Genomic DNA, 15,289 nt, shown 5'->3' on the forward strand with positions numbered 1-15,289 from the left:
ATGTAATTTTAGATTATCACTTCTCACTTGCACTTGACTTGCACTGGGCACTATTGAAACAAGACTTTGGCCCGCTGACTAATTTTTCCCCTTCTTATATCCACCGCCGTGGTAAGGGACGTTTCCCAGAAAGGGAAAATTTTTACCATTACATGCCAAACTTTCTTTTCGGCTTTCCATCTATACAATCATGCACTCATACATTCACACGCTTACCGCTCCACCAAACCAACACCTACAGAGATACGTTTGGTTCGTGCCTTGGCCGCTCACACTGATGCTTTCATACGCTCATAGCCTTGCACCAATACACCAGGGATAACCAAAATTCAAACTGTGACTGTGAGTAAAACTAAAATCATCTTGGTGGTGGTTTAGTTGTTGATGAAAAATCAATGAGGTAGGTCGTATGTACGCATGTTTGTTAACACACAAAAAGTAAATCGTAAATATGCCATATAAAAACAAAATGAATTGCCAACATTTAACCATGAAAACATTTTGCGCATAAGCGTTTGTTTGCAAAATATCTTTTCGCGAATGCGCAAATAAACGATAGCCCGATGTTGCCACTCTGCTTGTTCAGCGACAACTAAAGCCGAATAAAGACGAAAGAGAATAATAATACCTGTGAAATTGCGCCAATAATTATTCAACTAAATGGTGACCATTGCAATACACATCCACATACATACCAGAACAAAACAAACACATAGGTGCATGGCATTCAGCAATGTTGCTAGGCTGTTAGCAACATGGTGACTGCTGATAATAACATAATGCCAATGCGCAATATTTTACGGTCGTAGCAGCATTGTTTTCGTTATATGTTGTCATAACGCGAAGTTGTTAATTAGTGGCAACATTGTGGCTGAGCCACGAACCTTACTACACACAGATACACTCTACCATTTCATTCAATCCAGTATGGAGATAGGCCTTCGTTACAGTACGCCTCCCTACTCTACTACTCCTTTTTCATTTGTATGCTTTTCCAACACGGAGTTCATTGAGTCAACACTACTCTCGCTTCCCAAGTCCGACGCATTGCTTAATACGTTTGTGTCTTCCTTGGCTTGGGAGTTAGTCCTCCCCTTATCATCGTCCTTATTACAATTAGATAATGAGTCGTTCATATCGGTCGTACGACCACCTGAAAAGGCGGGCTCAGCGATCCAGTATTATATACGGGGAAAGAACCGTCCGTTATAGCAGCGCCTCTTACTATGGTAAGGCCATCAATACTTCCCGAGGTGGCCCGGTATCGGGAAGGCTCAGTTCGAATACAGCCCAATTTATCCCCTGGCTGCAATTTGTCCAACAGGCACGGTCCACATAACACCCTGGATTAGGGGTTGGCAGTTCTTGGTCAACGACATCCCGCCACCCTCCTATGAGGCGAAACGGCGTAGATGCCACAGTCCTAAACCACTCAGAAGAGGTAACTATGAATGGATCAAAGGATCAAGAATACGAGAAAAAAGTTTTCCGTAATATTAATGGTGTTAACGTTATGTCAGCTGAATGTATCAAAAAAAAATTTAAAATATGCTGCTCTGCTATTGCCAGCACACTTTGATTGCGGTGGAAGGAAAGGAGATGCCCTTACTTAGTTGGGAACTTTAACAGGATAATTCAAAATGCATTCAGTTACCACTCACAAGAAAAATCTGATGAATTAATGAAAAGTGTGACCCGAAAAGCCACCCACATTAACCGGAGTAAGTTCTTATACACAGACTAACTTGTAGTTTTTACTTTCTCAATTCCTTCAAGGAATGGAATGGGAAATTCGAAAGTACTTTCTCCATTCCTTGTAATATAATTGAAAGAAATTTCAATTACATTTCCCATTCCTTTTGAAAGTACCTACTGGGAAAGCAATTACAATTGCGCAAAGTATTTTTTTCCACTACAAACAAAAAATTTGTTGTACTCGAGCCTCAAAAAATGAAATTTCTTTTGGTATTTTTTTTTTGATGAATTTAAATGTAATCAATTACTTTGCTGTGGAGGAAAGGAAATGATTACTTTTTCCAATTACTGAGGAGTGTAATGGGTAATGTAATGGAATTGGATTTATCCAGCTACTAATCTACTCAAACATGACTTGGCTTACCAGTGTCAATTATTTCAACACGCCCAAATAAAGACACGAAGCAGAAAAGACTTCAATTTCATTAATATTTAATTCATTAAAAGGAACGCTTAATAATGGTATTCTTAATACACCTAAAAAGTTCGAAAGCAAAAATATATCAGACACCCTAATGTATCTTTGCTAGTAATTCGGAACAAACTAATCATACTTATATGCAGGGCCGTAGAGAGAAAATCCGGGCCCAGGACTAAACAATTTACGAAAAAATCCACTAATACATTTGACTAATTTGAATTAATGACGTCTCATTCATGAATCATTATTGATGGATTACATCAAACAAAATTTTTGCCACATCAACTAAATGGTTTTTGGACTACGAGCTGACAATAAAATTAACACAGATTATTTAGGATAGGATAGGATAGGTTAGGTGGTAGCTGCCCTGATAAGGATAGCTCACTTGGACAACACGAAGGTCCGTTGTGATACCACATACACCAAAAATAACGGTGACATAGATCTAGCTACTTACAGAATCGTTGGGTAGTAACGAAAAAGCTCCGAATGATACCGATCTCAACTTTGGATATATCCTCGGGAGATCCAAGTGAGTCGCGACCGAAGTACTTTCGCCTAGTTCTGGCAAAAGCTGGACAATCAAGCATAAAGTGATTTGGTGATTCCACCTCATCATCCTCCATACAGCTGCAGCAGGATGGAGTTTCCAGTATATTGAAACGTACCGCATGGATACCCATGGGACAGTGCCCTGTCAAAACCCCAATGACCATTCATAGGTAAGCCGTAGTGAACCCAATTATTTCAGCAGACTTCCTGCCATCCACTTTTGGCCAGAAAGATCTTGCTACCCTGCAATACCTGGTATCCGCCCAACGTTTGCCAAGTTGATTCGAGGCCCAGCTATGGAGAAGCAATCCACAGGTGGCCAGCGGGATCCCGAAATCCCTACAGCCATTTTCATCCGGTTCAGTTGTACCGATGCGGGATAAGAGATCCGCTTGACAGTTACCCGGGATATCACTATGGCCCGGGACCCAGATAATCTTAATTGTAAAATAATTCGATGCAACCGCAAGCGAGGTCAGGCACTCCCAGACCACCCTCGATCGCACTGTAGTTGAGCTCAAGGCCTTGATAGCCGCTTGGCTATCAGAGTAGATGTTAAATTCCCTAACCGTGGTAGCACTGGATAGCATTCCATCCACCGCATCCTTAATCGCAGAAATTTCCGCTTGGAATACACTGCAGTGATCAGCCAACTTAAACTTGCGGCATAAATTTAACTCTTGACAAAAGACCCCCCCCCCCCCCACCAACCTTTCCATCCAGCTTTGACCCATCCGTGGGCAAGTTAACCGGTCCCATGCCCCAGATAATTCCTCTTCCCCAATCCTCTCTCTCTGGAATAACTGGGGAGAAGGTTGTATAGGGAGCAGTTATCGGCATACAGTAGTCCGTTCTGTCCGGGATGAAGCCGAAACTGGTAAGAAGGCTAGATTGTCCGCGGTCAGAAAGTCTATATCCCATATCACGAAGCCTGGCCAACGACCTTGCCGCGGCCGCCTTTCCCGCAATATCTACTGGGTATATGTTCAGCATGACGTTCAGTGCCAAGGTAGATGTTGTTCTGAGAGCGCCACTGATACCGATCAGCGCCGTCCGTTGCACTGACACTAACATTTTGGAGGTGCTCGCCGTGTCCAGTGCTTTCCACCAGACCAGCACCCCATATAGCAGAATCGGTTTGACCACCATCTCATAAAGCCAGTGTACTATTCTTGGCGAGAGTCCCCATCTCTTTCCGATAGCTACTCTGCAGCAGTACAAGGAAATGGCGGCCTTCCTGGCCCGATCTTCCACATTGGGTCTCCAGGACAGTTTCTTATCCAAAACAATCCCCAAATATTTAACCCTATCAGAAAGTACCAACGGTACCCCTCCAATCGAGGGAGTTCTGAAATCGGGCATCTTATATCTCCTTGTGGAAAGGACCAATTCCGTCTTTCCCGGGTTAACCGCCAATCCACATGATTCCGCCCACCTAGCCACAGTATCCAGGTAGCCCTGCAGAACATCGCGCAGGGTGTCCAGAAATTTGCCTCTGACTAGGATAGCGAGGTCATCTGCATAGGCAACCACCCGACAACCATCGGCTTCCAGCTCCACAAGAATCTCGTTGACTACCACAACCCAGAGAAGAGGAGATAGGACACCCCCCGGTGGCGTGCCCCTGCACACCTTCCTCTTAATTATGGCCCCTCCCCACTCCGCTGCGACAATTCTGCCGCATAGAAGTTTGCTAATAAATTCAACCAGAGCCGCCTCGACTCCTAAACACACCAGAGCTCTTTCGATAGCCCCCTGTAAAACATTGTTAAAAGCTCCCTAGATGTCTAGAAAGGCACCCAGAAGCATACTATTTGTGTTCTAGGGACCCCTCTATTTGCTTTACAATCGAATGGAGAGCCGTTTCCGTCGATCTGCCCTTGCAGTACGCATGATGTGAAGCCGACAGTAACCCCCGAGGTATCCCTTCCCGTAGGTACAGGTAAATCAACCGCTCAAACGTCTTAAGAAGAAACGACGAGAGACTGATTGGCCTGAAATCCTTAGGTGATACATGAGAGCTTCTGCCGGCCTTCGGAATGAAAATAACCCTAACCGTGTGCCAAGACTTCGGGATATAGTTAAGCCTGAGGCAGTTAGTATATATGATGGCCAACCAGCGGCAGGAAATCCCCAAAGACCTTTGAAGTTGCGCAGGAATGATTCCATCCGGGCCCGGAGACTTATAGGGCTTGAACGACCCTATAGCCTAGGTTATTTGACTTTCCCGTATTGGAATGGCAGGCACTTCTGCATGGCCAACGACCGCCGACCATGCAGGCGAAGATCCCTGCGCAACTGGGACATCGGGAAAATGATTGTCCAGTAAAAGCCTTAGGGACAGATACCCCAAAGGAGCGGGGTTCCTAGAGAGTATTTTTCTAAATCTCGCCGATTCATTGCAGCCTTCTACGTTTTCGCAGAAGCTTCGCCATGCATCTCGCTTGGCTATCCTTATTTCATATTTATAAATCCCCAGACACACCTTATAGAGCTCCCAGTCCGAGGGTAATTTACTCCTCCTGGCTCTGTTGAAGAGCCGCCGACTGGACGCTCTTAGGTCGCCAAAGAATCCGACCACCATGGCGGCTTGCCCTTCCCCCTGTAAGTTTTCAATGGGCAGGACAGCTGAAAGGCGCTATTGCTTGCCGAGGTGAAGTTTTCCACCATAACGTCTATCTCAGATTCGGACAGGCCCGAACTAATGATACGCACCGCAGGCAGTAGCTCTCCCAGCTTCCTACAATACAAGTCCCAGTTAGTACTTTTAGGGTTCCTAAAAGATATTTTACCGGAACGTTCTTCGTTCACTGAGAACTGAATATATCGGTGATCAGAGAAGGAGTGCTCGTTGAGAACCCTCCATCCAGATATCCGACCTTCCCGTTCTCTACTAACCAGGGTGAGGTCCAGGACCTTCTCCCTTACCGCAGTAATAAAAGTCGGGTCATTCCCCCTATTACATATACAAAGTCCCTCATCTACAATAAAAGTAAATAAAGACTCACTTCTAGTGTTGGTATCAGAGATTACCCTAATGCTATGATGGGATTTAGCATCGGCACCGATGATCACGCCAACACCTCTCCGCCTTGCTTCAGCGGTGATTTATCCCAGTATCGCAGGTGGTGGCCCTCTACGTCCCCGTGGGGCATGTACGCTGAGACCACCCACATTTCATTACTTCCTCGCTCGAGGCAGACCGTGGTTACGTCAGCATTGCTGAAATTAGAGAGAATAAAAGCTTTAATCTCTTTTTTAACAAGCACACAGTATCTAGGCCTACTTGCCTCCCCATGCACCAAGGTGTTGAATTTTCCAGTCCTTAATCCAGAAATCTTACTGCTGTTACTACTCAGCCACGGCTCCTGGACAAGGACTATATCCACTCCGCCTTTTTCAAGGCAGAGCAACAAATTTGCGGGAGCCGCCTTAGAGTGCTGAAGATTAATTTGACGGATTTCCATCAAAAGCGCTCTTCTTCCGCACCCCATCCTTCGCGGATTCGTATTAGTCTTGTCCATTCTAAAAAAGTCCCCCCTCAAGGCCGCTATCCGGAGCCGATTGTGTAGTCGCCCTTTAACGATCTCGTAGTTATCTATGCTACGCAGGGAGGCCACGCGAGGGTTGACGCATTACCTTATGAGTAATGCGTTCAGAGCCAGACCGGACGCGAAGCGGGAAAATCTTCAACCGCACCTACATCACCAACTTAACGGCGACGGAGCCGGAACGTACCTTGAGGCCCACCACGGTTTTAACGGGACGTGGGCAGGTGCAGCATTAGCCTACCAGCCATTTCGGTAGGTTTTCACCCCGACCTACTAAAGTGGCAGAATACCGCACCTACCAGCCCAAAGTCATCAAGTCCAAATTTAATGTAAAATCAAATCCCTAAAGCAGTCCATTTCGTCACCGTTGTGTACCGATCTTGACTCTTAAAGAGTCCTCCCTCCCCTGAGCTCGGCACAATGACTCAGGGGGTGCGGGTTTTATCGAGTTGTCCTCTCTAGAACCGCCATTATCAGTAGAAGCAGGGACACCTCGTGCAGGACGTGAAAACTAATCACGCGTGACATTCGTCACTATGGCCGGTCTAAGACTGAAATCAGTCCCTGATCCAGAGCCTGAAACCACTTATGATATCCAAGCCAAGTATCTTAGCCCCCAGATTATTTACAATTTATACTATTTTATTGTAGCGTAGATATAAAACTCTCTTTTAACAGCCACATATTGTTTCAAATAATCCCTGCCAACTGGATAATTCACACGTAAACAAGTGGCTAAAAAAATTGATATTTTTGTATAGGCAATGTGTGGATTTTATCCACTTTCTCCTTGCCATAAAGAAAAATGCATAGTTGCTCCTCTCTAACTGAAAATTTCCCATAAAACAGGGTTGTATTTTTGTAGGGATGCAATATCGGACAAATTTCGTTTTTAAAAAATACTCAAAATGTTTACCAAAATATCAAAAGTCCTTCTAAAATACCTAAAAAAAACTAAAATACCAAAAAACTCTCCAAACTTTTTGTTTTAGTTTTTAATGGAAACGTTTATTTAATAATATAAAAGTTCATTTACAATTGTTCTAAATGGCATTTTATAATAAAATGTTAAGAATACTGTGAGTTCAAGTAAAAAACAGTATTTTCAGCAATCGCCTTAGCGACAGTAGGCTAAAATCTGGAATTTATTGAAATTTATTCAGATTTGTATAACATGTAAAATTTAGGCTGTCTTACACTTGTGTTCTTATCTACAAACGATATGCTTGCTCACAAAGACTTAATTGCTATATTTATCAACTTGCAGTTAAATTATTAAATATACAAATATCAATTATACAAATTCAATGTAATTTAACAAATAATTTAACCCGCAACTCTTAAGTATCCACGTTTCGAGAGAAAATTTATAAAAGGAAAGAAAACTAGTAGACTTTAGCAATAGTGATGAAACAGCGATGACAGCGGAAGGCAGCACAAAGAAGAAGATGAAACCCTTTGGTGAAGATAAGCGACGGCGCTGCATTTCGTTTTGCGCAGCGGCGTAACATCCTTCCCTCCGTAAACTTCGTGCGTACAACGGACGGGGTTTACTTCCTTACATCAAGTTTGGCCAGTTTTACGTATGGCCTTGTAAATAATCCGTCGGCTGTTCGGACAACTGCGCTGCGCGCTATTCCATCCTTTCCACAATTGATATCAATAACAACGCCTTTCCTCCAGGTATTTCGCTTTGCGTTATCATCTACGACAATTAGAACATCGTTTTTCTCTATTGGATCGGGAGGATTCTGAAACCATTTCGACCGTCGTGTAAGGCAAGGTGCATACTCACGTACCCATCGTTTCCAGAATTGATCAGCAAGTTGGCATGTGATTCGAAAATTGCGGCTCAAGGTACTACCGTCTGCAGTTTCTGTCTCATGTTCACGTATTCCGCTAGAGCTGCCTACGAGAAGGTGATTTGGTGTCAGCGCTTCCATTTCTGGTGAATCGAGGGGAACGTATGTTAGAGGACGTGAGTTAAGAATATGCTCTACATCAGCCATGGCTGCCCTTAGCACTTCTTCGCGTAAACCAGTAGTCGGTAAGATGTCCATTAGCACAGATTTCACGGATCATTCTCTCCCAACAGCCTCCCATATGGGGCGCGGCTGGAGGTATAAAATTCCACTTGATTTCAGAATAACGTTGCGTAAGCTCATCAGTTGAGAAGCGGTCAATTTCCTTCTGTAGTATGCGACTCGCTCCACGAAAATTTGTACCGTTGTCCGACCAAATGCATCGGGGTGTACCGCGGCGGGCAATGAACTGTTTCATAACCAGCAAAAATGAATCCGTAGAAAGAGAAGGAGCTATTTCCAAGTGCACGGCTCGAACAGTAAGGCATGTGAATAGCACTCCCCATCGCTTTTCTCGACGTCGACCAACGATTATTTCAAAGGGACCAAAGTAGTCAATACCAGTGTTTGTGAATGGCTGAGAAAATGTAGCAAGCCTTTCAAATGGCAAAACGGCCATTTCTGGTGGTTGCGGGAGCGCACGACGGTTACGACACGTTTGGCATTTCTTAGCGATTTCCCGGACCAGTGCTCTCAAGCCGGGAACACTATAGCGCTGACGCATTTCGTTCACCACAATTTCGTTGTGATGATGAAATTTACTGTGATAAAAATCTGCAAAAAGGTAGGTTACTTGATGGCGACGTGGTAGAATTATCGGGCGCCGAGTATCATAGTCCACAAATCTCATTTCGTCAATCCTGCCTTTCACTCTAAGCACTTCAAATTCGTCTAAGTAGGGCGAATACGTGTATATTGCACTTTTACGAGATATTGGCTCACCGAGATGCAATTGCTTTATCTCTTGTCCATATACTTCTTCTTGGCAACTTCGTATGATAACATGCTCATTGCTCTTCATGTCGCTATCTTTTGTCAAAAATAGAACGTTAGCGGATTGCCTACCTTTCTGCCATAATATGCGTAGAAATTTCAAAACATACCCTTGAGCGCCTCGAAGTTTTTCCCACTTGCTAAATCTCATCGGATCGGGAATGATAACTGCTAATGAGGAAAGGGTGCGTTGCTTCACTTTCACGTGATAAATCATATCGTGCTCGTTGTCCTTAGTGACATTTAGGTCTGTTTTTGGCCACAGCTCCTCGGGCAAGCTCAGAAAGTCGGGTCCAATGAACCACCTGGTCGCGTTATTAAACTCGGGTTGAGTGGACCATTTTGTGGCTTCATCTGCGACGTTGTCTATGGAAGGGACCCACCTCCATTCTTGAACGGAAGAGTCCTCGAGTATCTCACCGATGCGAACTGCTACGAACTGGTGAAATTTTCTTGCATCTGACCTTATCCAATATAGTACATTTTTTGAATCCGACCAAAATACGCGCCGAACCGAATGTACCGAAAATTCGTGGGCCACCAATTTTGCTAAACGCAGACCTAATATGGCAGCCATTAATTCCAAACGTGGGATGGATATAGGCTTAAGCGGGGCAACGCGCGTTTTTGAGGCAACTAAACTACAGGAAACTTTATTGTTTTGTATGGCGCGCGAATAAACTGCAGCGGCGTAAGCATCCTTACTTGCATCTACAAAAATATGAAGCTCAATTTTTTCTGCTGAACTTAAACCACTATAACAGCGTGGAATGCGTATTTCTTCAATAGAATGCAAACATCGAATCCATCGCCACCACTTATCCAGTTCTTCTTGCCTAATAGGCTCGTCCCACGTTATACCAGAACGCCATATTTCTTGCATCAATATTTTTGCGTAGATGAGGAAAAAGCTAAAAGACACAATGGATCGAATATTGTCATTACGACCCTCAAGATTTGTCGTTTTGTTGGTATTACGCTCGTTTCGAAGACCTCCTTTGGGAATTTCACAAAATATCGCAGCACATCAGGCCCCGGCGACCATCACATCCCCAAAACCTTTTCATGACACTGATCGGGTTGTTCAATGAATTTATCAGCCTGCTCACATTTGCCAGTCAGAGCGATCAAAACATTTTTTGAGTTTGATACCCAGTTCCGCATCTCAAACCCACCTTCAGAGTGGATTTGTCGTACTGCAGTAGCTAGCTCAATCATATCGCATTCTCGCTGGGTACTTTGTAGCCAATCGTCTACGAACGTGTTTTCTAGAATGGCATTTACGGCTGCAGAGTTCTCTTGTTGAAAACGAAGTGCGTTTTTATTTTTTATATAATTAGCAAGAGAGGGAGAGCACGTTGCACCAAATGTCATGACCTGCATAACGTACACTCCCGGTGACTTTGAGCAATCGCCACTGCGCCACAGAAACTGTTGCGCAGCTTGATCTTCCTTTCTGATACGAACTTGGTGAAACATTTCACGTATGTCGCCTGACAATGCTATAGGCTGCTCGCGGAAACGTATCAGTATACCTACTAGGGATCTAAGCAAGTCAGGAACCTTCATAAGAGCCGTGTTAAGAGCAACGTTATTTACTGAAGCAGCTGCATCCCACACCAATCGTTTTTTGTTTTTGTTAGGATTGGTAACTGTAAACATCGGGATATACCAGGTCTTACCCCCGAGGGAAATTTCACTTTCCTTCAATATTCTTACGTACCCCTTCTGTTCATATTCGTGAATGGTGTTCATCATAAATTTATTTAAGTCGGGATCGCGAGTCATTTTAGCTTCAAGGCATTGTAAACGCCGGCGTGCCATTGGTAGTGAATCAGGTAACTCCACTTTATCATGCTTCCATAGAAGCCCGGTTTCCCATCGTTTTTCCAGAGGGAGATACTTTGTCGTAGCCGTCATTATGTGCAGCGAGCGCTCGTCTTCCTTTGAAACCAGAGAAGCAGATTCGCGGATACCGACAGACTCTAATGAATAGTGTGATTTTACAAGTTCTTCCAAACGCTTGTCACCATTGCAAACACAAAGGTGCAATATTCGTTGGTATGGCTCTTTATTGGATTGCCACGTCCATAGACAGACCAGCCGAGTTTGCACCGAGCCGCAACGAGTTCATCATCTTCGCTTTGCCGAATTTCTTGTGGAATAAGGAGCTTTAAATTATCCAAGCCGATAAGCAGGCGTGCTCGCTGCGAATTATATGTAGCAATTGCTAGATTTTTTAGATGACTTCGCGTCGAAATAGTATCGATGTCTAATGATTGTGCAGGAAGCTTCAGTGTAGTTATGGTACGTACATTCTTCATATAAAATTTCTTTGCCTGAGGCATCTGGGATGAAATGTGCAGAGACACAGATTGAGAGTTTATTTCATTTTGTTTAATATCACCTGTCCATTGCAAGCACAGTTCCTCCGATGGACCCGCAATACCTAACTCCGTGGCCAAGTCTTGCTCCATAAGTGTACAAGCCGAATCTTCATCAATAAAGGCCCACGTGTTGAGAAACTTACCATTTGCATGAAGAGTTACCCCAATATAGCGAAATATTGTCCGCTTATTTTCTCTGGTATGAAATAAAATGGGGTTCTGTACGGACTCAACATTACCTTCTTTAGCTGTAAGCGTAGCAGAGCGCTCATATGGTGGCGTGTGTAAAAGTGGATTATGTGCTCGTTGACAGCCATCCACACCACATTTCTGTTTAGAGCTGCAACGACGAATCAAATGTTTTTTGAAACAGCGTATGCACAAATTTGCATCTCTAACAAACTTCCAACGCATGTATTTTTTCATTGCAAGAAATTCTTCACATTCCGTCAAGCAATGCCTTTTAACACATTTTGGGCAACTATGCTTCTCTCGCTCGCTGTCAGCGACGTCGTGTACCATTATTCTGGTATGTTGCTTTTTTCGGCCGCTCTTCTTCTCTTCGCTTGTGTTGGCTGGTATAGCTGTACAGCTAAAGATAAAGTGAGTTCAAGTAAGCACGTTAACTAAGTTCATTAAAGATATGTCGATTTTTGCTCAAGTTATCGTGTTAACGGCCATGCGGAAGTACAGACGGACGACTGTGTATAAAAACTGGGCGTGGCATCAACCGATTTCGCCCATTTTCACAGAAAAAGGATTGGTTAATTTTTGCTCGACTTATGGCGTTAAAAGTATCCTAGACAAATTAAATGAAAAAGGGCGGAGCCACGCACATTTTGAAATTTTCTTTTATTTTTGTATTTTGTTGCACCATATTATTGCTGGAGTTGAATTTTGACATAATTTACTTATATACTGTCAAGATATTAAATTTTTTGTTAAAATTTTACTTTAAAAAAAATTTTTTTTAAAGTGGGCGTGGTCCTTCTCCGATTTTGCTAATTTTTATTAAGCGTACATATAGTAATGGGAGTAACGTTCCTGCCAAATTTTATCATGATATCTTCAACGACTGCCAAATTACAGCTTGCAAAATTTTAAATTACCTTCTTTTAAAAGTGGGCGGTGCCACGCCCATTGTCCAAAATTTTACTAATTTTCTATTCCCCGTCGTCGCTTTAGCTGTCTTTTGTAATGAATTATCGCACTTTTTCGGTTTTTCGAAATTTTCGATATCGAAAAAGTGGGCGTGGTTATAGTCCTATATCGTTCACTTTAAATATCATTCTGAGATGAGTGCTCAGGAACCTACATACCAAATTGCATCAATATACCTCAAAATTTACTCAAGTTATCGTGTTAACGGACGGACGGACGGACGGACGGACGGACGAACGGACATGGCTCAATCAAATTTTTTTTCGATCCTGATTATTTTGATATATGGAAGTCTATATCTATCTCGATTCCTTTATGTATGTACAACCAACCGTTATCCAATGAAACTTAATATACTCTGTGAGCTCTGCTCAACTGAGTATAAAAAAATGTTGTTAAAGTACTTGTGGCGCTACATTTTGCAGTCGGTCACTTTAGTTCGGCTTAAAATACTATAGTTTTTTTTCGTCGGGATTTGATTGAAGGCATTTAATTCTAAATTACATAATTAAGTTTACTTAATTCGTCAATAGGTAAGTCATCAGAAGTTAGTTCGCAAACCGTAATTTGTTAATAGTTATTGGATACCTACTTAATTCGTGAATATTTAATACGAAAAGACAACAGTCATACATACGTAGTTAACCACTTACTTAATTCGTTAAAACCCAATTGGCGCATACTTAGCTTGTAATCACCAAATTAATTCATATCCATTCCGTATATATATCGAAATAGCTCATTCCTATTGTGGAAATGCTTAATTCATTCATTCGCTATTTAATTATGGCTATTTCGCGCGTACCTAATTCGCTAATACCTAATTCGCAATACCTAATTCACCGATTCGTAATTCAATTTCTTATAGTTAATTCGCTCATCCCTAATTGGAAAACACCAGAGTTATTTATTAATTATTTATTATTATACCTTTTTATTTACTTAGTTCAAGAATACCTAATATATATGTACTTAATTCATAAATACCGACTTTATACTTAATGAATAAATATCTAATTCATGCTTACCTAATTCGGGATTACTTAATTAACCTTGCGGAAGTCATCTAAACCTTAGTCATACTCACGTAATTCGAGAATACTCAATTCATATTTAATTAGTTCGTGAATGTCTAATTAATGTTTGCGCTAGTAATAAATACCGAATTCATACTTATTTAATTTAGGAATTCATACTTACTTAATTTAGGAATACATATTTCATACTTAATTCCTAAATACCTAATTCTCAAAATACCTATGAATGCATATAAGTAGTTTTTTTTTTTGGTAATTAGAGCACAGAAAGCATATTTAAGTAGCGTGATCGGGAAGTCACCTATGCCGACTATTATTTCAAATTCGTCTATGCCTACTAATTGTTTATGGATTAGCATTGCACTAAGCTGGAACAATAGCAGTAAATACCGCTAGTCCTAGTTCAACATTAGTTCAAGGTTAGCAAGACTTTTTGGAGCTGAGCTTGATGTTGACTTGAGGAGGAAAAGTCAGTCTTTTGTCGGCAATTGAAATGAAAACGTCTTGGATATCTTGGCGAGAAAATATTTAAAAACGATTTATTAAAGAATAAAAGTTAAAATGTGAAGTATAGTGACTGTTTGCACTAAGTTAGTATAAACTAACAAAAACTTCAAACGATTTTACGTTGCACTAAAATAAAATAATAAGTGCATCAGTTAAAACCATAAATATGCAAAACGAAGGTGAAGTGACTTAAAGTGCCAACCTAGGCAAATTTTCTTAAAGGCGTAGACAACTGTAGAGATCCGCGCTTAAGTATTCCCAAAACCATGTTCCTGAGGCCTACCGTGAAGATCCCGAAATCCATAGTGCCAGTGTTGCAGTGGTGAAGCACTTATTTTGATTTCTTTAATTATAAATCGAAAATCTTTGTTGAAATTTAAAATTTTGCAAAATGTTGCTAAGTGCAATTTCTGAAGTCTTGCAATCGGTCAAGGTATTCAGAAAAATAAGCAGTACGAAAGACATGAATCGCTTTAGTTAATCGGAGTATAAATTTCTTTCGAATTGTTGAATACAAAGTTAGAAAGTATAAATTATTTTTCAAAATAAGAATTAAAATATATATATATATATATATAAAGTACAAAACAATCTTAAGAAGCCCTTAATCCTATTATGTTTTATTGAGTTCTAAATATAATCATGAAGGAAACAATACGCAGTGCAAGCATAAATGTTAGCTAAATAAAAATAAATAAGTAAATACTTTAATAGAAAAAAAACTTAAAACAGAAATGTAGAGACAACTAAATAACGCGAGTTAATATCGAGCTCAAGGCCTAACAATAATTATTTTATCATTATTATTGTTATAATATATTTTTGCTTAATTGAAAAAATTTTAAATTAGAATAGAAGAAAGAAAAAAATTAGACAACTGCCAAAGCTCGTTGTATAGATCCATTTCGGGAACTGCTAAATTCCTTCATCGGCAACGTTTAGGCGCCGCTGCTATAACCATTCAGCCATCACAGCGGTTTTTTGTTTGTCTTCATTATTCCTACTTCAATTCTGGTTCTTGCCAATTGATATTCACAGCACTGCGACATCTGTTACAGAA

The sequence above is a fragment of the Eurosta solidaginis genome, chromosome X (genome assembly GCF_040869045.1).
Source record: "Eurosta solidaginis isolate ZX-2024a chromosome X, ASM4086904v1, whole genome shotgun sequence".
Lineage (NCBI taxonomy): Eukaryota > Metazoa > Arthropoda > Insecta > Diptera > Tephritidae > Eurosta > Eurosta solidaginis.